The 25,542-nt window shown below is 46.7% G+C and overlaps 1 protein-coding gene across 1 annotated transcript in view; it reads right to left on the minus strand.

Annotated features, from left to right (window-relative positions):
- PLXNA4 (plexin A4) overlaps nt 1-25,542 on the minus strand; it is a 796,616-nt gene that overhangs the window by 418,450 nt on the left and 352,624 nt on the right. The window lies entirely within an intron of this gene.

Genomic DNA, 25,542 nt, shown 5'->3' on the forward strand with positions numbered 1-25,542 from the left:
TACTGGACATGTATGTGTCCGGTATTTTCCTCCCTGGACATAGTGACCTGACGCACCTTTCACCATTGAGTCCGGTATTTTTGGAGAAGCCACCGAGCAACCCTAGAAGCCAGTTATGGAATCTGGATGGTACCATGACCCAAAAGCCCAATCAAATTGTTCTCTATGGTGCAATTCAACCTCGATTTTATACCGTCTCTGATAACATACAAGTGATAAAATGAGGCAAAGGAAGACGAAATGAGTTGTGATCCTAACAGGAAGCAGGAGATGTGGGGTGGGCGCCATTTATACCTATTGCTATGCACACTGCTTGCTTCTTATGTCCGGAAATACTTTATCCGAACGTTTCAAAGGATTTTAAACACATTCTCTATTTGTATTTAGAATTGGTGGGAAAATTGTCATATGTAGTTCATAATATGAGCCCTCACTGACACCACCAAACATAGCGTGTTAATTAACATTAGCACAGACGCTGTCCCTGGTCCTGTACAGAAAATATCCCATGAAATGGACTTTTTCCACCTGCTCCTGCACCACAACATGCAACTAATGCAAAGTTAGAGAAAGGTTCGGAGAGAAATAATCTGAAGTTTCAGGAACGGATATACAGTAAAAAGGAATTGAGTTCTTTTTAGAGACACAATTAGGGTTATTTAAGTTACCGTTATATTTAAAATAATGGGCTAATGCATAAATAGAGCCACAATCCCATTCTGTTTTATCCAGATCACTGTTCTCTGTGAAATATTGCATTGTTTTCCTGCCTTGGGAATAACAAAATATACAACTTTCTTTCTGGACCCTCTAATGTCTTTATAATTCTGCCCTGATCACTGCAACATAGGAATTGCTGCATTCTTTCCAAAATACACATCAGCAACTAACTAACTAGTAACTGGTGTCTCACGACAGCTGCGGATACATTTTGCTTTATTGTGCTTTTCCTGCTTGGAACAAGGCAGCTGTTAATAACGCCAGATACGGTGTTAAATGTTAGTGTGTTTGCACGTGATTGTAACTTGGGGATCTCTGAGCATCGGCGAGATCTGCGGTCACGCGGGCAGCTGAAGTCACCCGGTCACTGTAACCAAAGACAAAGCGGTTTCAACATAAGGTCAGAGACGGAGACAAGGCAAGGTCACGGGTTCAGAGACAATACAAGCGCCTGTTGTTACAAAGGCCAAGGGATTGAATACACCTATCAAATGCTGCCTGCAAGGGAGAGTGTTCTTACACAGAGTGACTGGCACTCTTACCCGGAGACTATTTCCAAACTGCCTTTGGCTCCTGTAACCTCGCTGCTTCTGTCTCTCTGTCTCTCTCTCTCTCTCTCTCTTATCCTTTTTGCCTTTGTCTTCCTCTCTCTTTCTTTACCCCTTTATTTCTTTTCCCTTTCTCAGTCCATCTGTATGATTAAACGCGACACATTGTATCTGTCACCGTCATTCTAGGTCTGTTATACGCTTTACTTCCCCAAAAGAGATCCATCGTTAATGTCTTAATCTAATAGCAATCATATTTGATAACCCCTTCTGGTCACATTTTAAATTTGTTGTTATATATTATTATTATTACCGTATTATTATTATTATTATTATTATATATCAACAATTTAATTTCCTGTAGATTCTGTCCCATATTTACTAAGTGGTGCTACCTTAGACGATACCTTCCTGTGCCACAAGACACGTTACTGCCTAATCATCTGATTGGGCTATAAGGTCTCTTCCTTTCCTAAAAGGTGGGTGGGATCAGGATGAGCAAAAGCAATCACTTAACCCTAGAGTATAGGGGTGGGGCAACTCCAGTCTTCAAGGGCCTGCAACAGGCCAGGTTTTGAGGATATCACTGCTTCAGCACAGGTGGCTCAATCAGTGGCTCCGTACACAACTGAGCCACTGATTGAGCCACCTATGCTGAAACAGGGGTATCATAGCCTGCCCTAGAGTTTCCATGAGCCCGCTATGGACATGGCCATTCGGGCACTGAACTGGTTAATATTATTTGTCAGTGATCATCATTATACATGGCTACATTGACTACATCCGAATGAAAGTGATACTCAAGGATCATTGGTTTGCGATGAACACATTAAAGACATTCCAGCTCTGCGCACAAGACCATAAAATACACAAGCAAAGTAATATGATTACAAGAGAATGAGGAAAACAGTATGATGCATATGTAATCAGCAATCCAAATTGGAACAGTAAAAATAAACTAAAACAGCTAATTCTTAACTGACTAGTTTGTGTGTGTGTGTGTGTGTGTGTGTGTGTGTGTGTGTGTGTGTGTGTGTGTGTGTGTGTGTGTGTGTGTGTGTGTGTGTGTGTGTGTGTGTGTGTGTGTGTACCTAATATACAGTATTTGAAACAGTCAGTTGGCGGGTGACACACATTTCAAGACATTAGGTCACTTTAAAGTGCATTGCCATGTAGGTCCGAATGGAACTAATGTATGTACGTGCATATATTTGTATTTATGTACATTACCAACCATGTTCGCAGGGTGTGAGGGAGTTCCACAGGTACGGGGGCAGTGTGGGGACGGGGTGGGACGTTTGGCCGTGACCAAATCGCCACCGGCACTCCACCGCCATGACTGCTCAACGCAGGTCGCTTCGCCGTTGGTCACCTCGCCACCTTCCGCCATCTTTAATTGTCCTCTGATCTCTCCAGCCGCAGGGCACCTCTGTCCTTGGATCTCCCCAGCCACAGAGTACCTTGCGTCTCTCCACTGCATTTGCGAGTGCGCCCGCGCGAACGTGCTCACCACCAGGACACGCAGCGCGGCTGCCAGAAGCCGTGACACATTGTTGAATTTAATGCATCCTGGCTGTTGTGGGCCGCGCCGAGTGTCCTGGCGGTGAGCACGTACGCGCGGGGGCGGGCTCACAAATGCAGTCGGAGTGGCGGCCGTGCAAGGTGCTCTGCGGCTGGGGAGCTCTGAGGACATTTAAAGATGGCGGAAGGTGACGAGGTGACCGGCGGCGAAGGCGACCAACGGTGAGTAGTTATGGCGGCGGAGCGACGGTGGCGATTTGGTCATGGCCAAAGGTCCTAGACCAGTGAAGGAGAGAGAGAGCAGAGGAGGGGGACATGGTGGGAAATGGTTTGAAGTGTGATGGCGCCCAGGGGTACAAAGCATCACTACTTTCTCTTTACAAAGGCAGAGTAATCACCAGCTTCGGGTTTGCCCTCTTATTGTTCCGCTTTCTCTAAGAAGAGAAACTGATTTACTTGCAAAGACTGCGCCAATTTATTTTAATAACATACATATTTCAACTATAAGACCCCACACATCCCTGCCCCGATGTTTAACAGGTTCAGGATGTTTGGAAATCAGGAACAGCACATACACTTTTAGTGAGCCACTTCAACTAGTCAGAGAGAACGAAGGCCCATATTCACTAAATGCTGCTAAGCTTTAGCATGACTTTACTCCCATTAATATGGGAAACCCCTCATATGAATGGGAGTAAAGGGGTGCAATAGCTTAGACCCCCTTTGTGGATTTGGGCCTAAGAGGGTAATTATATATATTCCAGAGTGCCCAATCAGGACTTTTTTGCCTGAAAACCCTCACTGATGTCAATGAGGGTTTAGGTCCAAAAGTGGCCCAAACGGCCAATTTTCAGCATACACAATTACCCCCTAAGTTTGTCATTAAGGAGACTTGCAGGATCCCAAACGATTCTATTTCTAGCAGCCCCCGGGGACCTGCTATGAACTTTTACAAAGGCCCCTATGCAAGTTGCTGCAAGGAAATCAATCCTTTGTAAAAGAGTTCAGCTCCATTTAAATGAAGTCTTCTGTTCCCCAGGATACAGTAGCTTCACTAAATGAGACAATTAGTCCTGAACACCCTTTTCTGCATCTGTCCACTAGAGGGCCACATACTGTACCCTAGATGACCCAACTGCACTCGTACACTAGCAGGAGAATAAAGTCACTGTCAAACTCTGCACAGGCGTGACGAATGCCTGAGTACTACTGTATGCTGACCTTCATACAACTTAGATTGTAAGCTCTGCCGGCCCAGGCCTTCCTTTGCCTTGTGTTGTCATTTAGCGGTTTGTGCTTTTCCCCATTGCTTGTATTTAATTTACCTTTGATTGTCATTTTGCAAAGCGCTGTGTACACTGTTGCTGCTATATAAATACAATTATACATACCTGCTCGGGCCTTTATTCAAGCTGCTGTGAAACCACTTCCCCATGCTGGCATAGAGTTCAGCTCCTTTGAAATGGATGGGACTATATACTTCTTCACTTCTTATTGAATAACGCCGCAAATATTTTTAACAGTTAATTTTAAGATATTTACGTCCTTAAATATATGAATGGTTCCAAAAAACATTCCTCTAGAAGTAAGACTCTAAGTAGCAATTTTTCTTTTTTGTTGGGACCCGGTAAAACTGCTCTTCTGCCCCCTCTCCCCGCCCCGAACCTTGTTTTCCGTATCTTTGAGCTACTTATCATTTCTGAGATAACAAGCCCTGAAAAACAAGGTCAAATGGATGGATACAAATCGCTGCCAAGTATTAGCATACCGATCATGGACAGATCTTATCCGTACCGGAAATCACAAACAACTCGTTCATCTGAAATATTTGTTTGGGGGGGGGGGGGGGTTACTTTTCAGATCAGCCCAGCTACAAATATTCCTGATTAAGCAGAGCTAAGCTATGTAACCCCTCTTACAGTAGATCTAGCCCCCAGTCTGATACCTGTTGCTGAGGCGGGGGCCTGAGTTCTCCATTTCTTGGTGATGAGACACACGTAGCTTAAGATCCAACAACGGGAGACAACTACAATTACGTTTGTAATATAACCAGTTTTATATAGAAAATATAGATACTTTAGGAAGCTTGTGACCCGTAACAAAGGATCACCACATGCATATTATAACATCTGTAACGTTGCTCGCCTCTGAATAGGAAGCGGACCTGCAGGGCTGAGGTAGGAGGATAAGATCACCGACCAGAGCCAGGGGACAGAGTCCTGTTAGAGAAGTCATGATCCAGGCAGAGGTAAAGGCAGGCGGCAAAGGTGCAAGTCCGGGTACACGCCGGGGTCAAGGCAGGCGGCAAAGGTGCAGTGGTCGGGGTAACAGGGAATCCAAAAGAACAGGGAGGGCTCAGGAATCCGAACACAAGGGGGCCAGGCACACAAGGAAATGCATACAATGCTCAGGCAGGGGCTTGGAGTCACTGGCCGCTATTTTAAGCCCTGCAACAGGTGCAGCCAATTCAGGAAGAAGCTTGCCAGGAACCAAGACGGCTATAAGAGCCAAGTAAGGGCAAGCTCCAGCAAAACGCTGGACCGGAACCCTTACAACATCAGCATAACATTCCCAATAAACACTGCGCAGGTGTATGTCAGTGTCTGGAGGATACAGCCACCCAATCCTGGGTATCTAGGCCTATATGATGGTGCTGGCACGCTGTTGCAGCTAGTTAATGCAACTAAGCGTAGAAAAATACTTCGGTACCACTATTAGCTGCAAACGTTGTGGCTCCCCTCCGACGGTGCTCGCTCCTCTGTGCGGCTTCCTGGTAATGATCTGCTGTTCTCCCTCCAGTCAATGTCCGCTCTCTCTCCCGGGTCACACACTATAAAGCCCCAAGCCGCTCAGGTTCATGCAGATCTCCCTCACACGTGCCCTGCCAACCCACTCTTAAAGGCTCCTCTCCCCTTAGTCCCACCTCTTCCAGTGCTTTGGTTATTGACTGATCCTATGTCCATCATGTCACATGTCCATTGCACGCTGCCGAGGAACCTGGCTGGGAGGTGTGAGTGCGTTGCTTGCATCACACTGGGGGTTACAGCTACAACATACCTTCCGATACCTGAACATACCTTACAGCCCTCTCATGTGAACGGCTGTCAGGTATCTTCCAGCGCAGGAAGGGGTCTTATGACATAGCAGCGTTTACTAAACATGACCCATAATGTTTTGCAACGCCGAGTAAAATCAGATTAATGTATGCCCCATTCTGTCAAAAAACAACTGAAGGGGAAGGCTTCCTCAGCACAGGAGGGGTTAAAATAGACTTTGCTTACTAACACGCAGAAATTGCAAAGCTCGGTAATGTTGCTGTACTATTAATTGCATCCAAAAAGGTCTAAATTGCCCTGGCTTCCCTTTGATTGAAATAAATTGATCAAAGGCTGTGTAATTAAATGTCTTTGAAAACGCTTATTTCGTTGCACAAAAGGAACGTTTGTTTAGGAGAGAGGCACTTTTTTCAGTATTGTTGCTGTGCTGTAATATTTTCATATTGTTTGTAATAGAAAAGAAGATGTCACTGTAAAAAAAAAAAAACACAGAAAACTATTATTTATGTTGACCTTTGCACTCAGCCACCTTCTCACAAATAGTCTCAAATGTATTTATCTTCCTGTTTTAATTTGAGTGGATACAGCAGCGTGTCTGGGAGAACAACACAGACTAAATTCTTCCCTATCTGGAAACGCTCACAATGTAACGCGGGCACGTCTCATACCTTCAGGGTGATGGTCCTTAGTGCGTTTACAACCCCCCCCAAACGTATCCTGGTATTCCTCTGCAGGTTATAGGTCATGCTCACGTGGGCCAATAAGAAGACACAAGGGTTGCCGTCATGGCTTCCTATTGGCCCCTGTGATGCAGGACATTCAAGCCGCATTTCGATATCCCCAACTTGCCCAGCTGAGCTGCTAACCCTTATGGAGGAAAGTATCTCGGGAGCTGAAATGAACGAGGTTAAGCTCAGGGACCTCTCTCTTCATAATATATATATATATGTAGCCAGGTTCCCCTTTCAGTGCGCCCCCCCCCTCTGGGTACTCTCAGCAGCCGCTCCTTGGGAGGTGCGGGGGCGGGCGCGAGCATAGCGCGCCTCTCCTAGGGATGCGGTCGGTTGCCGTGGGATGCGCGTGGGCCGTTGCTAGGGCCGCAGTCGCGTTGCGAAGGTCCCTGCAGCTCGCGGTGCAGGGCGCCGCCACAGCGATCCTCGCGCATGCGCAGTGCGGCAGATAGCGGCGGCGGCCCCTAGAGTGCTCGCGCATGCACAGTGATCGCGCGAACGGCACGGCCAATAAGCAGAGGGCTCACAGCAGGGACAACATCTCCCATGAGCCTAGGAGCGCCCCACGTGACCCCAGGGAGCCAATAGGGCTACAGCATCTCCCTGCAGGGGAGATTGGATACATTTCGCGGGCTTGAAGCACGTTGGGCAGTTGGTGACCGGAGCAGCTAGGGGAAGGAGGTAGGGTGCAGGAGTCAGTGACTCCCTGCACTAGGCCAGCAGCCCCCTAGGCCCCAGATAGCCCTGAGCCACCAGTAGTGTTGTGTTGTTCAGGGACAGGCCCCAGGTTAGGAACCCTGCCCCTTACTACACAGAGTCAGTTAGGGATACAGCGGACGCCGCGCGTCCATCCAGAGGTTTGGGCTCAGACCCCCGCTGCCGCTGCAGCAGCCATCCGGGTGGGATCGCCCCGGACGGTAGTTCCTGTATTTGTCAGCCTTCGGATCCTTTGTGAAGCTCCTTGACATGCCCGGGCACTGGAGTGCTCGGCAGGTAACCATCAACAAGTGCACCAACGATCCTACATATATATATTATTAATACGGGACTAGTGGCTGCGCAGTCACACATATCATCTCCCTTTAAGGGTGCGGGACATATTGTGTGGGGTTATTGGACACGGGGTGGGATAACCTACCATTGTAACCAACCGTGCGGTTCGCAGCACCTGGGCCACCCGAAATCACGCCACTGTACCGGACCCGGCGTCAGAAGATTAACGCTGTGGGTGGTCAGATCCGGAAGCATGGTCCCCACCGCAGCAGAACCGCGGCCTCCGGAACCGGGGATTCATGAAGTAAGTCTCGCTAGATCTGTATTTAGCAGGTACTGAACTTGACCTCTTTCAGCTGTACCTGTGCTACCTATTGCTGCTGATGTATGAAAGCCAAGAAGTGCTGCAGGACCCGTTAACCTGATTTCATCAGCAAAACGTGATGAAGGTAAGACTGCATTCACTCTTACATATATCACTGCTTCAGCACGACCAAATACTGTGTCGCTGATTGAGCCACCTGTGCTGAAGCAGGGATGTTCTTAAAACCTGGCCTGTTGGTGGCCCTTGAGGACTGGAGTTGGCCACTCCTGAATTAAATCTTTCTGATTATCCAAAGCGATTCATTAATCGCCCCCTTTGCAGCTTCAGTCTCATGCGGGTGCTCCGCTCACCCTCGGTGAAATCCAGCTGGCTCTCCAAAGAGAAGAAGAGCAAGTAGACAAAGTGCACCTGGATGTGGGATCAGCCGACAGGGAAAATATAACGGTCAAATGTGAGTGTGCCAGTGCTGGTCACCACGTCACCACGTACAGACGCTCCTCGTGTCTCTGATATCGGTCCGGGAACCCGGTGCGCCCTGTGCTCTGCTGCGTACCACCAACAGACCACAGGACTGCATACTGTACCATCAACAGACCACGGGACTGCATACTGTACCATCAACAGACCATGGGACTGCATACTGTACCACCAACAGACCATGGGACTGCATACTGTACCACCAACAGATAATATTATGTGTGAGCACGGGGACTCATTAGTCCCACTTTGCACCATTATTCCTCAATGCTAGTGTATCCCACAAGGATAAAGAAAAAACAAATGATCCCTATTTCCATGCGCCCAGTGTTGGAGCGTCTGTCATCTTCCCCGCGCTCACAAAGATTTAGGCCCCATTGAAATAAACGCCAATTTTGTTTTTCCCATGCGAGTCATCTTGTGATTTAGGGAGTCAATCAGAGGAGTTAAGCAAATTATAATGGGCTGTATCAAATTCGGCATCTTGTTTAGCCATTTATAACACACACACACACAGGCTCCCAGAAGGTGAGTAAGAAGAGGCTGTGTTGAAATACAATATGCTCTTCACTTTTCTGGCATCCCTGAAATTTATAACCTGGCATCAAAGGGAAGCCTGTGCTGGAGATATATGGGATCAGCTGACAGCAATTCAGATTCACGCTGTGGGAACCATTCATTCACACATCCCATTCACAGGCCTTCTGTCCCTTACTTACCGCATCCTAATGCAGTATCCTAAGCTCGTACATCACAACATCTTTGACGCACATGTATCTCCTTCCCATGCAAGGCACATTGCGCCATCAATTTTCACGTTGAGTGTCCCATGTATAGAATCCCAGAAACCCAAAGAAAACGGGGTTTCCCCAAGAACTGTCTAATATACAGGCAAACAGATCACCAGCAACCCTGGGTAACGTAAAGTTCCGGCGTGGGAAGGAAACATGGCTTTGTATGCAGAGACTGATCCGCACACACGTGCTCTAAGTGCGGAGTTTCCTGGCGAGTAGCTCGTTAGAAAAAGTTCAAATTAAATAACTTGATGGAAGAAGGCAGATATGTCGTTTTAGAAACCTCCAAGACCGTCGTTCTCACTCTTCGATCCCGGGATTATTGGGGGGGGGGGGGGAGGGGTTCTTGCGGTCTGTGGCTTTTCTATTCCGGCTGGAAGCAGATCTTTCTATCCAAGTCTCATGTTATTTTTCAGAGATATTTGACAAGTATATACAGTGTAAATACATAGACGAACGGAGCGAAGTGTATATACTGTGTGATGCTTCCCTAAATTATTCATCAATTAATCAATGCGGTAGTCTGTGCTAAGGGATAGTTTAAGAACCGGTGGCCTAGGTATGTTGTTGAATGCCTTTCAGGCAGTTAAAATGCTATAGTGCAATCCGGAGTGCTCAACTCCAGTCCTCAGGCCCCCAAACAGGTCAGGTTTTCAGGATATACCGGCTCCAGCACAGGTGGCTCAATTAGTCCCTGCTTCAGCACAGGTGGCTCAATCAGAGGCTCAGTCGAAGTCTTCGACTGAGCCTCTGACTGAGCCACCTGTGCTGAAGCTGGGATATCCTGAAAACCTGACCTGTGGGGGGGCGTGAAGACTGGAGTTGAGCACCCTTGGCCCAATCCTTGACGTTTATTGTCCTTGTATCGGCCGCTGCTGTTTGAATAGATGCTTTCTCCATGAAATATCATATGGATCACACCCTGACTCACATGGTGTCTGCCATATGTGTATCTGCCTCAGTTCTTCACGCCTCCTTTAAATGATGTGCTTTACACGTAACCGAGGAACGTGTAGGTTCAATCTAATTATTCACACGATTTGTTTTCTCCCATGGCATATTGAATACATTTGATGTTGGCTACGTACAAAGTAAGTATGTAACTCTCCGCCTGAGGGTGCCTGCTTTGCCTTCCCAGCAACACACCTTTGTTCTGCTGGCTGCTATCTACTAATGTGTAGACAGGATGGTGCACCCACATATCCATGGTATGCTGCCATGGGTGCTCTGAGACACCTCACCATCATGAGGCATGGCAGACGCCAAACAGAAGACCGACAAAGGTCTAAGACCGGACCGGGACGCTGATCTCTGTACCGTAATATTGTCTTAATATACATTTTTGCAAAGGCCACTGGAGTGCCGTGTCTTCTGTTTGGCGTCCACTATCTGCCAAATGAAGTCCTTTGCTATATGGAAAGTAGGCTAAGCTCTCAAATGCAGGTGCAATTAATAGAATAAGCCAAACCACTAAACCAGGGTACTAATGAGAATAATATAGTACTTAATGTGCAATAGTATGGGTACTATCCTCCTGAAGACAGGTGGTAGATGGTACAAGCCCACTCCCCCTCAGTCTCATCGGCAGGTTCCCCTGAAAATCAGCAATACAATAAATGAAGTCCTTTGAAGTCCTTTGCTGCCAGATTTACCAGCAATGCATTGTAAAGTCAAGTACCACATTTACATCGTGTTCACGGGGGCCTTAAACAGTAGTGGCACTCTGATTTCATCATGGTTGCACCTAGGGTTGCCAGGTGTCCAGTAAAAAATGAAAGGTACTGTAATACTGGACATGTATGTGTCCAGTATTTTCCTCCCTGGACATAGTGACCTGACGCACCTTTCACCAATGAGTCCAGTATTTTTGGAGAAGCCACCTGGCAACCCTAGTTGCACCTGATTAACATTGGGGTATTACCAGGATTGACTAAGCACTGATGCAGAATATCATATGCAGGGTTAGCACCCATTGACTTGGGTTCACGGCAGAGGGGGTGGGGTGTAACCCCACTTTGGTGCTTCGTGAATCTTCCCTTAGTGCCATATTGAAGAACACCCTCTGCTCACTAGCACTGACTCTATCAAATACTCTTATGTTAATCCCGCAAAATGTTCCACAACCTATAACGGATCTGGACATACACGTGTTGTAGAAAGGTGTCGCATCAACTGGAAAGTGTAACATAAAAGGTGCAGCTGCAAGTGGAAATAAATAATAAGTAATGGTACTTTGGCTTTCTCAACAAAAAGGAAGTGCTACTCATTACCTTGTAGCGACACCTCAGTTTGACCATTGCTTATACCACCTTGAATACCTGTAATGATACAGGCTGAAAACATCCGGTTTCGGGACTTTTCCTGCAGCAGCCCAACTTTCCCATTGACCCGACTGGCCGCTTAAGCTCATACACCCATAAAATAAGCCCCTTACAATTCAAGGTCCTCCCTTATTGTGAGTAGTGATACCTTTTAGGGACCCAACGCTAGGGTTCTTCATCGATGCAATTATAGGGGTCTGTGTATCCCGGAAAAAGTGGGGCAGAACTATTTCTACAATTGTATCAAAGTAAAAATCTACGTGGAAGCAACAGGATTGTGTTTCTTTGATACAAGTAGTGTTGTTTTTCCCCACCGGATCGCACCTTTTTTGCCTTGATACATATACTCCATATAATACAGTGCTTAAAAACTCATAGGTTTTTTCTTGGTGTACTAAAGAAGAAGCCTATGAGGTTTCAAAAGCCCTACACGCTACCCTTTCATCTCTGAGGAATCCTGATGTTTGTTACCTAAATTGCATCCCAATTTCTGACGAATGTTCACGTCCCTGGAAGCTACACGGGATCTCTGACCCACTTGTGAGTGACACCAGAGACCAGACGGCACCTCACTTGAGAATCCCTCGGGGTATTTATTTATTTATTTATTATTTATTTATAAAATATTTTACCAGGAAGTAATACATTGAGAGTTACCTCTCGTTTTCAAGTATGTCCTGGGCACAGAGTAAAACAAATAATACATGGTTACAAGTACAGTTACATAAATGAACAGGGTATACATTATATACAAGACATTGCGTGCACAGTTAAAGAAAATATATATTATGGGCGTATGAAACAGTTACAGACCAGGTTAAAATGTGAGACAGCCTTAGATTTGAAAGAACTTAAACTGGTGGTGGATGTGAGAGTCTCTGGTAGGTTGTTCCAGTTTTGGGGTGCACGGAAGGAGAAGGAGGAACGTCCAGATACTTTGTTGAGCCTTGGGACCATGAATAGTCTTTTGGAGTCTGATCTCAGGTGATAAGTGCTGCAGGTGGTAGGGGTGAGGAGCTTGTTCAGGTAGCTGGGTAGCTTGCCCATGAAGAATTTAAAGGCAAGACAGGAAAGGTGAACTTTGCACCTAGACTCTAGTGATGACCAATCTAGTTCTTTGAGCATTTCGCAGTGATGTGTGTTATAGTTGCATTGGAGAACAAAACGACAAATTGAATTGTAGAGGGTGTCAAGTTTGCTAAAGTGGGTTTGAGGAGCCGAGCCATATACTATACTATGTATGAAAGTGCTCACCTCTCTCTCGCTCTCTGTCTCCCGGTGAGAACGCGTTGAGCTCGGCTTCCTTACCATCTTCAATGCCTGGCTAACACGTGTCCCCAGGTTAATGCTGGGAAAAGCGCTGAGCGGCTTAAGCCAATTGTAAGATGTTATTGCAAAGTGCCGCTCTCTCTCTCTCTCTGGAATGGAGAAGCGAGGGCCCGAGCCGGTCCACGCTTGACAAATAGCAGAGATAAATCTGGCTGCTTGTGTGCTGACCAGGGAAGGCCATTTACTGTGGGACAGACGGAAGATTAATAGAGGTTTCCTCACTCCGTTAACACCTTCACTGCCAGAGGGACCAGCAGCGCAACGCAATGCACAGCAGGCCCCTCTAGCAGATAAGGTGGTATCACCTTCATTAGGGGAGCCCCCATTAGCATGATGAACCTTAGGATGTGCCAAGTATATTATGCCAGAGCGATCGCGTGAGCCTGACGTGCAGGTTCAGTGACACCAGAGTGCATTCTATAGGTGAATCTGTACTGGAAGCCTCTTTGCGATGCATTGAAGGCCCCACTCGCAGCAAAGGGGTTAATCCAAGGGTTCTCAATTTCAGTAGTCAAAGCCCCCCCCCCAAAAAAAGCTCAGGTTTTAAGAATATCCCTGCTTCAGCACAAGTAGCTCAATCAGTGGCTCAGTTTATGACGCAGGGACTGATTGAGCCACCTGTACTGATGCAGGGACAGATTGATCTACCTGTGCTGACGCAGGGATTGATTGAGCCGCCTGTGCTGAAGCATGGCTATCCGGAAACCCTGACCTGTTGGGGGGGCCTTGAGGACTGGAGTTGAGAACCCTCTGGGTTAATCCAATGGTCCTCAAATCTCTGTTCAGAGACCCCTGGGCACACCAGGCTTTAGATATAACCGATGCCCTTACACACAGGTAAATTCACTTTATTTCAGCAATGAAAAGTCATAATGTTTGTTGCCTAAATTGCAGCACAATTTCCAACAAATCTACACTTCCCTAGGCCCTACCCCTGCGACCCACCTGTGAGTGATACTAGTGGCTAGTTGCCACATATGTCACGGCACATTGCTTGAGAATCTTTAGCCAGAGAGAATTTTGCAGGCACAATGAGTCCCTCCCCCAAAGAGCTCACAATCTAATTTTGGTGCCTGGCACGGAGATGAAGTGACATTCCAAGGTCACAACGAGAGCTGATGCTTTCATTCCCACCGGATTCTCCTGCTTCAAAGACTTTAACACTGAGCTACTCCTCCAGCCCAGGTAGCAAAATCCCTAACGATATTGCACGAGTGGGCAGATTGCTGCAGCGATTCCAAAGCTGCAGTGATGAGGGCTGTGCGACGACACAGTTCTCAGTTCCCAAAGGCAGCTGGTTTTCAGGGCAGCCAAGCCACCTAACCCTTTCACTGCCAGAGGTGCCAACAAAACGTTCCGGGGACTGCAAAAATGTGTGAAAGTTTGCGATTTTGGGTAAAATGAAACAACAAAATGCACATTCGCCACTTTACAAGTTACACAAAAATTCAATATTTTTCTGAACCGCGTCACAGCGAAGGGATTAAGGCAAACATGTGATATTACAGTAGGCCCCTGATCAGCATGCTGTGATGCTGCTTTCCCATCGCCCTGATGCTTGGTGCTCCATGCAAAGCGACTCCATCGTAGCATTCTCACCGTGTGAATTAGTGACTGTCCCACTCCCATACTTTCTCTTTCAACGTCGCCTATTTAATCAGCAAAGCATGAAGAAAACAAGTCATGGAAGCAGAAAGCTACAACAGCAACACTGCAGGAGCTGGAGGTGCCAGGAGATACTTTAGCGCTGTGTTCCTCACACCACCAGCTGTGCAAAAAACAAACACGGAGTCTCCCGTTTTACCCGAGCCAGACGCAGCCGCACGAAGTCACAGGGCCAGCAGTAAACCGCTCAGCCGGAAAGTCCATCACCAGAGTGAAACCCCTTCATTTTACAGCAATTGCACTAGCTAAATGTCAAAGTTCCTTCTCTTGGCTCCATTGGCAGTAACTGGTCCCCTGTGCGTATAATCCAGGACAGCAGATGTACCGCACTTCCCATGTACCTGAGCTATGGCACACCGTCATACATCTGAATAAGAGACTTGGAAGGTCTTCCCGGGCCTTGTTCAAACACATCTATGCTGGCCCATTGAAAGATAGCACAATTACACTGTAGTTTACGGATGAATCTTATTCCCTCACCTGCTGTCTCTTATTCTTATTATTACTATTATTATCATTGTTTGTGTTATAAAGCACCAACATATGCCACAGTGCGTTACACAGAACTACAGATGCAGAAGCCTTTATTTTAACAAATCACGCGGTGTATACCTCGGAATACCCACATCACGGCGCGGGATTTCTTCCAACCGTACCGCATTAAGACGTGAGTGCAGGCGAGTGCAGAATATGGCATTTTAGTGTTGTGGCTTTTAAACACCTGAAATTGACACAGTAGCACAGCACTGTACACATTACAATTCATTCATTTCATTGCATTTAATTGCACACAATCCATGAAATTCAAACAAAGCAACCGCGATAAACACGTGTGCCTGGGGCGATTGGCCGCGTTAATGCCACGTGGAGTACAGCAGCGCACACGAAAACGGCGCTGTGATTTCTTCAAATAATGGCCGCTGCATCTGTATATACATTTCATAAACAGAATGACATATTACTCTCTCACCTGCTGTCTCCCAACATACCACTTAGATTGTAAGCTCCCCGGGGCATTGATTTCCTTTCCTAATGTTTGAGCTTATCTGTTGCTGTTACTGCATTATAATTCCCTGTACTGTATTGTCTTTCTTGTAAAGTGCCGCGTATAGCTGTGGGCACTATATACATAAAGATATACGTACATGCATGAATCTACAGTGGTTTCCTGCGTGACCTTGAACATCAGGTCAAGTCTGCCGGTCACTGTGCAGCCGTCACACAAAGAACAACAGAACAGTTATCTTACAGGATAGAACAGAAATAGTTCTACAACTTTCTCAGACCCCAGATATAAATGGGACCCCTATTCTGACGACCCCTTACTCACAAATGTGTAATTGGTCCAATCACTAGCAAAAAAAATGGTCATTAATTTATAGATTGCATTAGTGCAGCCCAAATAATTACAAGCAACTTCTTCAAAGTGCAGGTCTCCTCTAAGACAGAGATACAAAGTAGAGCTCTACTCACAAGTTCATAATGCAATTCTCCATTTAAGAACAGAGGAATAACAACGTTCCACCTAATGAAAGGTCCATTTGGCACCTGAAACGGTGTCTTTCCTCTGTTCTTGGCTGTCACAGTAAATGAAGAATTGTATTATGAGCTTGTGAGTATATCTCTACTTTGTAGCTGTCTTAGGCCTCGGCCATGTTTAGCGCTTGCTGGCGGAAGCGTGCCGACGCGCGCTCCCGCTCAGCACTGAGCCCCTTCAGCCGCAATTAGAGCGGCTTTCGTAGGGGCTCACCTGCGCTTCCGCGCGCTTGCGGAAGCGCAGGTCTTAGGGGAATTTTAAATTCCCCCGCTTGCTGGCGCGACAGGCCGGTCACGTGAGCGGTTCGCCCAATGAGGGCGAACCAGCTCCGTGACGTCACTGGCCCGCCCCCGGCCAGTGACGCGCCCGCCCCCGGCCCGCCCCCTGACGGCTGCTGACCGTGCGTGCGGTAAGCAACCGCAAGGCCAGGGAAAGCACCCGCTTTCCCTGCGCCTCAGCGTGCTCAGCACGCCAGCAGGGAACATGGCCGAGGCCTTAGAGGAGACCTGCCCTTTGAAGAAGTTGTTTGTCTGTGTTGTGTTGGCTGTTTCCCCGCACTCTGGAATTGCCCAAATAATTACAACACAGCAAAAGCACAATGCAAATGTGGCTTAACATACTGTATGTTTTTTTTTTTAAATTATACATTTTTCCAATGCTGGAATCGTCCTTGAATCATTATCTCCAGCAGGACGACCTCATCGTCTCAGACTCGCTGCAAACGTTCTGACTTTATCACTTGCCGTATACAACATTTCCATGTTTTCTTTACATAGAAAAGTGATGCGAGTTGATGAAAGAAAACGAGCTCTTTACAGAGCCTTTTCCAAAGCAAGTTCTCTGTTTTGCTCACCCCCATCTCTTGGTTAGCGCTTGCATGCCTGGCCTTCCCAATTATTTATTTGATCATTACAATATGTTTGATCGTGACATTTTTTGCTTATATTGAAAATGTTTAATGTAATTAAATTAAATGATCTCCATTAGTATTTAATCCCCATAGTACCGGGAAGGTACAGTATAAGTAATCTGCTGCACGCTCATAAAACACTGCGGTGATTATCTGATCCTTAGTCAATTGAGGCCCCTAGGCAGAAGTATACTAGCAGCAGTTGCATTTTCTTCTCAAAGCGAGCAGTGCCCCGGGATGTTTGCTGCTGAGAGAAACAGCAGGGAACAGCCACACAGAAACCTCCCGAGCACAAGGGTACAAAGATAAAGCGGAGAATACAGAGACAGGGCCGAGAGATAACTAGGAGAGTAGCAGCCTGCAAGGGCAGGTAGATAAGAAGAGAGACGTGGTCTAGGTCAGTGACATTAGACCATGGACAGAGAATCTGATGAGATGCCAGGAAACTCCTCTGCTACTGCCAGTGTCAGGCATAATACTTTTGGTATGAGTAAAGTCCGGAATATCTTGAGATCCCAGGATGTTCCAAGGGACACAAGTAACTAGGTTTATTCATTGTATTAGTATTCTATTAATTACATTGTTTTGAGCCCTTTAACAGTGAGACCGGCCAGTTTGGCAGCTTAGTGATAAACACCCGAGGAACGTACATATTTAAGGTTATACATTTTTCACTTTGATTCAATGAAAAGGGATCTTAATTAGCAACGTTGCATTGTTTGATGGCTGGCCGGCATGAAACAAATTGCCCTGCAGTTCCACCAGCACAGAAAACTTTAAGACCAGGGTGTCCCAACCTATCCTAGAAATAAAAAGCCAAGTTGTGCTTCAGGGATAACCCACAAATATTACTCTACTGTAAGTGCATTCACATGTCTGCAAATGTCCTTATTCTTCCTATATTCAATGCCTCACAATGTTTTTCCTGAACTAGGGGAACCCCAGGAGATGATTGATGGTTCCCCATTGTCCGGAGACCCACGCTGGAGGATTCTCTGGGTGCACCAACAGAGACACACCTCTGACTTCATTGAGTGTACCAAGATGGCTGCCGAACAGGAAGCAAACCTGATGTTGGTAATTGGCTACACCTGCCCCAGGGTCTTAAATAGCAATGAGTTACTCCCAGCCGGGCCCGAACAAGGTATTCTAATCCTTGTTCTCTCGAACCCCGTATGTTTCACTTGCTATACCTGTGTCGAGCCCTGTTCCTGTGGCCAGCCCTGTTTCTCTTTGCCCGACCTTTGGTACCGTGACCCTGACTTTGCTGCTACACACTGCTCACGATCCCTCAACCAGACCTGACCATCCTTACCTGCCCAGGCACCAGATCCCAGGTCAAGGGTCGGTTACTATACTCCCTACCTCTGCCATACGGCTCCATCTCATGGACTGCAGTTAGCAACGTACGCAAACGTAACACCCAACAACGTAGGCAAACGTAACACCCAACAACGTACGCAAACGTAACACCCAATAACCAAGCAGCGAGAAGTTGAAGGCTGACCCAAAAATGGCCACGGGGCCTGCTTTGTCTCCGGCGCTTAATAGAAAGACAATAGTGTGGCTTTCTATTGGTGAACCCAGCTACCATGTTTGGAATTTTCTCAAAGGACCTATAAAAATGCAAACGTTTGAGGCCAGAGAACCAGGTGTACCTGCAGGTCGGGAAACCTTAGTTGGTTAACAGTACCTCTCAAGGAGAGAATGCAGCAGCAAGTATAACTTATAACTCAATACTTGCAGTGTCCAGTGTTACGTTATAAAGCTTACAGAGAGCCCAATGTTAGCCATTTAATAATTATTCCGTCTATTAAGTCGTTGTAATATAGAAGTCTCCCTGGATTTAGCTGCCAAAGCTTCTATGTCTTTATATGTGCATTCACTTGATTCCCTTGTCAAATTAAAAATGTAGTCTGCCACATCCTAGTCCATTAAAGAGTTTTCTAGCAGATTTACTTCAGAGGAAATGCTATAAAATGTTATTGAAAATCCCCTTTAGGCAAAAGGCCACCCAGGTCACACAGGCACAGAATCTATTTTCCTCTGCAGAAGATTTTCAATTAAGAATAAACCGGAATATTCAAAGAGGAGAATTCCGCCCCTGGCAAATAATCATCAAAGTGACAAACTCAAGTCCTTCCTCTTCCAAGTCATGAGAAGCTATTCCAGGCCACACCACAGTCATCTGGCCCGGCTTCCTCCATGACATCATGGATCTGTCTTTCCTTGGGACAATGAGATGATTGTGTTTATGGTGTAATTAGGTGCTGAAAAACAGCTCTCTAAGGAAGTTATATGAAACATTATTAGGACACAACAAGATATGTTGGGTGATGAAGGCAGCTGGCCTTGTTACTGACCCACATGGAAATAAACATGTTTCAAAATCAAGAAGTCCTACAAGGGCAGAGGCGCACAGCTAGATTGTGTTCAGGCAGTAATTACAGACTCAGATCCCCCCTCTTCCTCCACTTGCTACTCTGCCTCCTAACCTCCCCCTAAAACACAAGATTAAAGATCACTGTTAATTTCCTGTTGGTTACTTAAGTGTGTTGTGAGACAGCAGGAGAGGACATCAAACAAAATCCACTGAACAGATGGGATTTAGGGAGAATAAACTATGGGGCGATGGAATATTAGAATTAAATCCACAACCGGAAAATATAGTTTTATTTATATATAAATGTTTATGTCAAAAAGAGAAAGCTCAAAGATATCTCGAGCTAGCAGAGACCTCCCACAGCACCTTGCTGAGCCAGTCACGGTGGTGGGTGCGGTTTCATCTTGCCGCCGAAGGCTTGCCACTTTTGCAGAGAAAAAGCTTGCACTTTTGCAAGCAAGCCCATGCTGTCCCATTGTAGGGCCGGAACCACCGTTTTAAGTCGTTCCATCCACGCGGTGTGCTCCCTGGGCAGGAGCCACCATTTTGAGTGGAAAAAGCAGAACATAGCAACACATATAGCTAGTGTCACTCAGGAGCAGAGTAGCAGCAGAGTGATTGGGTGAAAGGGTACACGCTCCCTGGTGTAGCCTCAGGGTACGGGAAGGAAATTTCTCTCCAGAGGATACCGCTGACGCTCTACCAAAGAGGGTAGATGAAATAAGGTTGGGGTAGTAACGCCCAAGGGACCAGCTATCCTATACCAAGAGGTGGCCCCTAACGAGCCTCAGTTTTGGGTCTGGCCAGGCCAGGGCGGTGGCAGGAAACTATTAAAACTAAGTCGGGCTGGCAGAGCCACAGTCCTGCACTATCGGCAATCCCACGGGTACGAATATCCGTACGTGCCCCAGCCAATTATGCAGGAAATTGAAGACAACGGGTCCAATTGGCTAAAGCAAGCCGTGTTAGAATATCTAAGGTCCAAAACTAGCCAACAGGAGTTTATTAAGGAATCCAAGGTCTGTGCTATTATGAGAGTGGGGCGTGGGCAGGAGTATCTTTAAAGATCGTATAGAACTCTGCCAGAAGGTTTATTTAATATTTTCTTGTTCACACTGATATGACCTGGATTTACAGTGTCCCTGCCTAAGGAAATTTATATATATATATATATATATATCGTACAGTACCAGCAATGAAGATGGTAAGAAGGAGACAGCCCTCAGTAAGTAATCAAATAAAAGTTATATTTGATATATGACACACAGAACCGACGTTTCGATCCACCCCCATTCCCCACCCCCAGCAAGGAAGATTTCCCTGTGTGGATCGAAATGTCGGTTCTGTGTGTCATATATCAAATATAACTTTTATTTGATTACGTACTGAGTGCTGTCTCCGTCTTACCAACTTCATTGCTGGTACTGTACGAGATATATATATATATATATATATATATATATATATATATATATATATATATATGTGTAGCCAGGGCCCCTTTTCCACCCTTTTGGTTGTTATGGGTGGGTATGCTGCAGTTAAGGAACACTCCGATAATGGAGGTTCCGCATAAGGGAGCCGCCATGTTGTGGTTGGCGTCAGCGCAGACTTAGCCTAGTAGAGGTTGCGCATGCGCAGAGCGAGGAGGAGGAAAAGCCCGCAAAGGAGGTAGAGCACGACGGGTCCCAGCAGCCCCCGCGGGTCCCCGTGATGCACCTGAGCCAATGAGGTGCGAGACCAGGAGGAAAAGGAAGTGTTTGCACGCACGAGAGGTCAGAGTTGGTTGGAGAGGAGAGGAGAAGGAGCTTCGGTGTGGGGAGGCAGACCGCCCCCTACCTAGGCCGCATGCCCCAGGCCCAGTTAGGCCCTGAGTCCCTGTAGAGACAAGCAGAGCTAGGGACTGGCCATAGTTAGGTTCCGGTTCCCTTATTGCCACATTATTACCGCTGGGACAGTTCTAAGTTGACGGGAGGTCTGGGCGCAGACCCCGCTATCGAGCCGCAGCGTGTCTGGGTGGGATCGCCCTAGACACCTACGGGTGACGTCATCTACACCTCGCTGATCCTTTGTGAAGATTGTAGCCGCACCGGGTACCGGAGGGCCCGGCAGGTAATACTAAAGTGCACCAACGGTACCATCCTTCATTCGGGACACAGTGGCTGCGCAGTCACATTCATACACATTCACTCAGGACACAGTGGCTGCGCAGTCACACTCATACACATTCATTGACTCACTTGAGGGTGGGAGAACTATTCCCAAAGGGAACTGGACACGGGGTGGGATCACCCGGTGAAGCGAAACGGGAGGGTGAGCGTTTGGCGAGACACGAGTATAGTGTCTCCTCTAGGGAGGGACACCTGTTGGTATAACATACGGTTACTGCAAGTAAAGTTAATTGGTTAAGGGATATTGCTTTGTGTGTGTGTTATGTACATAAGTCCTGCGAAGACCCACTTCCCCTCGGGCGGAAGCTGTCGCAGGTGGAGGCGCTGCACCAAGTTATAGATATTGTGTGTACCCCAGGCTCTCCGTGGCAGAGGCTCAGGCCCTGTGAGCCTACTGGTAATACAGCATATGGTAGTGGCCTGTGTTCGCTAGGAAGCAGGGCTGCATATATATATTTCCTTAGGCAGGGACACTGTAAATCCAGGTCATATCAGTGTGAACAAGAAAATATTACCTTGCACAATATGCCTTTTGGCTGTGCCACTTTATATCAGTAGCACTCCATATTTCTGTTTGCTCGCCCTGCGTGTAGTATAAATCAAACCTCTACTCCTGGAGTGTCGCCAGCCTTCTCCCCGTCCTCGGCAGCCTGCCAGCCAATGCCGAGTGGGGATAAGAAAGTGCTAGTTGAATCCTATCATCTAACAGCAAGAGGCCATGCATTGTACACAGCCAGCAGCCAACCCGAACCGCTGTGGGCGGAGGGTATTAATGCTATAAAACATCTGGGCCACAATCATATTACACTTAGCCAGGCAGCTTGTTGGCACCTACTGTAGCTGGCGGTTACAAACCGTACAGCTCAATGGCACAAAGATATACCTGCAAACAGGAGCATGCATTGTTTTTCAGCCTGCCCACCCCCCTCACCCTCAGAACACCCCCTCCCCCCCACCCTCACCCCCACCCACCCTGACCCCCGTATACTGTTACCTTCTTTGCTGGAGAAGAAAGCAATGCCTCCAGCAATGAGGGGGTTAATATAGTATTGTACTGTACTTTATAAATAGGGCAGGCATAAGCCTATAGGGGGCCACGTTGAAAAGGTGACACTGTGCACTCATTTGCATGCCATTACCCAGAATCCCTCGCTACAGTGGAAGCACCGCATGCTGAGAGATAATGAGGACACACCTGTCTGAGACATGCAAACGTACCCACAAGGTGGTATTTCTGTATTTGCTTTAAGCCTGTACTTTATAAAGGAATACTGATTACATCTATGGACTTTCAGTGGTAGAAGAAGCCCCCCATGTAGAGAAGGCAGAGGAAAACATAATTGCATCTTCTCATTCATTTCCGTTGCTCATCATAATAATCATTGTTACCCTGTTTTCAGGCCTGACGTGTAAATAATGTACATTCCCAGAGAAGCCAACAGTGGTTATTTGTGGGTGTGGAGGAGATGCAAAGTGTCACACGGTTACACTGGAACTTGAGCCACCCCCAAATGCAGTGAAATTCTCACTGAGCGGAACGACCCTCTCACCCCCCCCATCCCCCTCCCAGTCCCCCCCTCCCCTCACCCCCCCCATCCCCTCTCTCCCCCCATCCCCCTCCCCTCTCCCCCCCCTGCAGAGAGGATGGATTTGTGTTAGTTATTAGTGTTAAAGGCGACGGAGGCAGGCTAGTTCTCTTATTTACTGCAGTATACATATCTGCTATTTGTGTTATTTATTCACATTTTACCCCAGAAAGGAATTGTGCCACGCGTCGCCGTTTGAAATATATTCAACTAAATTGAAATGTGCAAGAGATGGAGCAGAGAACGTGGCAATTAATACAAGGGCTGTATAGTGAGACGGCCCCGAAGTGAGGCGTTCAGTAAGAGGAACAAACCGCGAGCGTTTCTGTTAGCGCCCTTCTGGCGTTCGGAGGATGCCATGTTATTTTTGCTTCTGCATTAAGTGCCTTTCTCCTCCTTGGACATCTCTGCAGACGGCCTCTCCAAAAGCACTCTCACAGTGCTGCAGTTTTTAAAGAATGAAGCAAGAACACTAGCGTTGTTAGTCACAGTGTCTCCGGGGAGTACCTAGTACGCAAACAAATCAACGCAGAATATATCCCATGGGATTTTTACCCAGTCCCGGAATTTTCATTAAACGTCCCGGGGTCGCAACAAGTTTCTTAAAGCGGTTCAAATGTCAAAGTTTGTAGCTGTTCGTGTGTGTGTGTGTGTGTGTGAGAGAGAAAGGGGGGGGGAGAGTGTGTGTGTGAGAAAGGGGGAGAGAGAGCGGGCTTTCCCCTCACTTGATTATCTTTCATTTGAACCGCTGCCTGTCCTCCTTCCGATTCCTTTCTTTCTGAACCCATCAGCAGTCACAGATGTGCCTCATCATTATAAATCCATTTGGATCGGTGCAGAAATGGCCTGCCTCGTGCATTTAGCGTGTCTCCAGGCCCAAAAAGCAAATCAGCAGCACATTGATCTGGTTTCTGAACTTCCGGCAAAGCAGAAGTCGGTACATCTCTTCACCAAATATCTGAAAATAGAGGGCCCTGCTTACTAAATGGTGCTATGCAATACGCCAACTTCCCGAAGGCTCACTTGAACTGCAGAATGGAATGATCCCAATTCACTTGAATGGGCCATACGTTGCCGTCCAGTGCCGGAAGGTGCCTTATGGCTTACCAGCCCTTAGTAGACATGGGCCATTATGTCTACTCTTCAAAGGGTCAGCTCCACTTGATCTGTCCATTTATAGCAGCAATCCTCCCCACCTCTAACCCCTCCACCTCTACTTTAAACTCACTTGAAAAGATGGGGTTCCGAGGATTAAAACAACATATCTCTTATCTTTGGGGAACCCCCGTGATTTAAGGGGTTACACTCCCAGACTGACTAAAATATGTTGATACAGTGTAGGTTTAGTGTATTGTATTGTATGTCTTTATTTATATAGTGCCATAAATGTACATAGCGCTTCACAGTAGTAATACATATCATATAAATAACAAATCATATAAATAACAGGTCATGGGAATAAGTGCTTCAGACATAAAGTAACAGTGTGCCTATAATTGGAGGCTTTTTGCCTTCCCTACGTCTTTGTTGGGAAATTTTCTATGGTGGTTTGATCCCCGGTTCTAAAGAGATTCACAATTGAAGTCTTGGTGTTATAAGGGGGTGCAGGCCGGGGCAGCCAATCAGTGAAAGGAATGCTGCTTGTCCTCTCAGCGATTGGCTCTCCCACAATTACTAGAAAATCCACAGTAAACTGTTAAATTAGTCAAGTATTAAAGTACCCCACGTCCCTTCCTCATGTGTACCCTTCATGAAATCCACGGGGGCACTCTGTAAATAATGTAGTCCACTAAAAGGAATCACAACTTGCAATACATCTATTATAACGTGTTTCTTAACTCTAACCTACATCTCTGATGGACCACAACATGATACAAATCAAATCAAATCAGCTTTACTGGCATGCCGAAAGAATATTTCAGTATTGCCAAAGCGGGAATAATAGGGGCTGGGGGACAATAATTACACGAATACTAGGGAGTAGGGTATAATGCAAAACTGAAGCCATATACATTCGCACAATGTGGAATACGCTTGATAAACATGCCCATTAGCCCCTATTCTCTCTGCTGAGAGCCCATGTGAACCATGTATTACCTCCCCATAATGTAAATGTGAGCGGATTTATCTGTTACTATGGATCCCCGCACCGTTACCATATCAAACAGGGAGGTTAATGTCGAAATGCCTTCATACATAAACCCCTTTGTCTTTGTCCGACCCATTATGCAGCACTCAATAATCTGTAAACTGGGGGAGTCTGTGATGTGAGTCGGCTGCATAAACTTATCTTTGTTTTTATATCAAACGCCCATAGGCAAACTCTGCTTTCAAATGCTGTGTGCACGCTGGGGAATAACACCTGCAGCCTGGCTTGGCGTCCCGGTGGAAAGTGAAATCCAATGCGGCTTTAAGATGCAGAAAGAAAAAGGCAAATCTGATTTTCTCCAGCGTGGAGCCTTTTACTTGTAAAAT

The sequence above is a fragment of the Ascaphus truei genome, chromosome 5, assembly GCF_040206685.1.
Source record: "Ascaphus truei isolate aAscTru1 chromosome 5, aAscTru1.hap1, whole genome shotgun sequence".
In the NCBI taxonomy this organism is placed as follows: domain Eukaryota; kingdom Metazoa; phylum Chordata; class Amphibia; order Anura; family Ascaphidae; genus Ascaphus; species Ascaphus truei.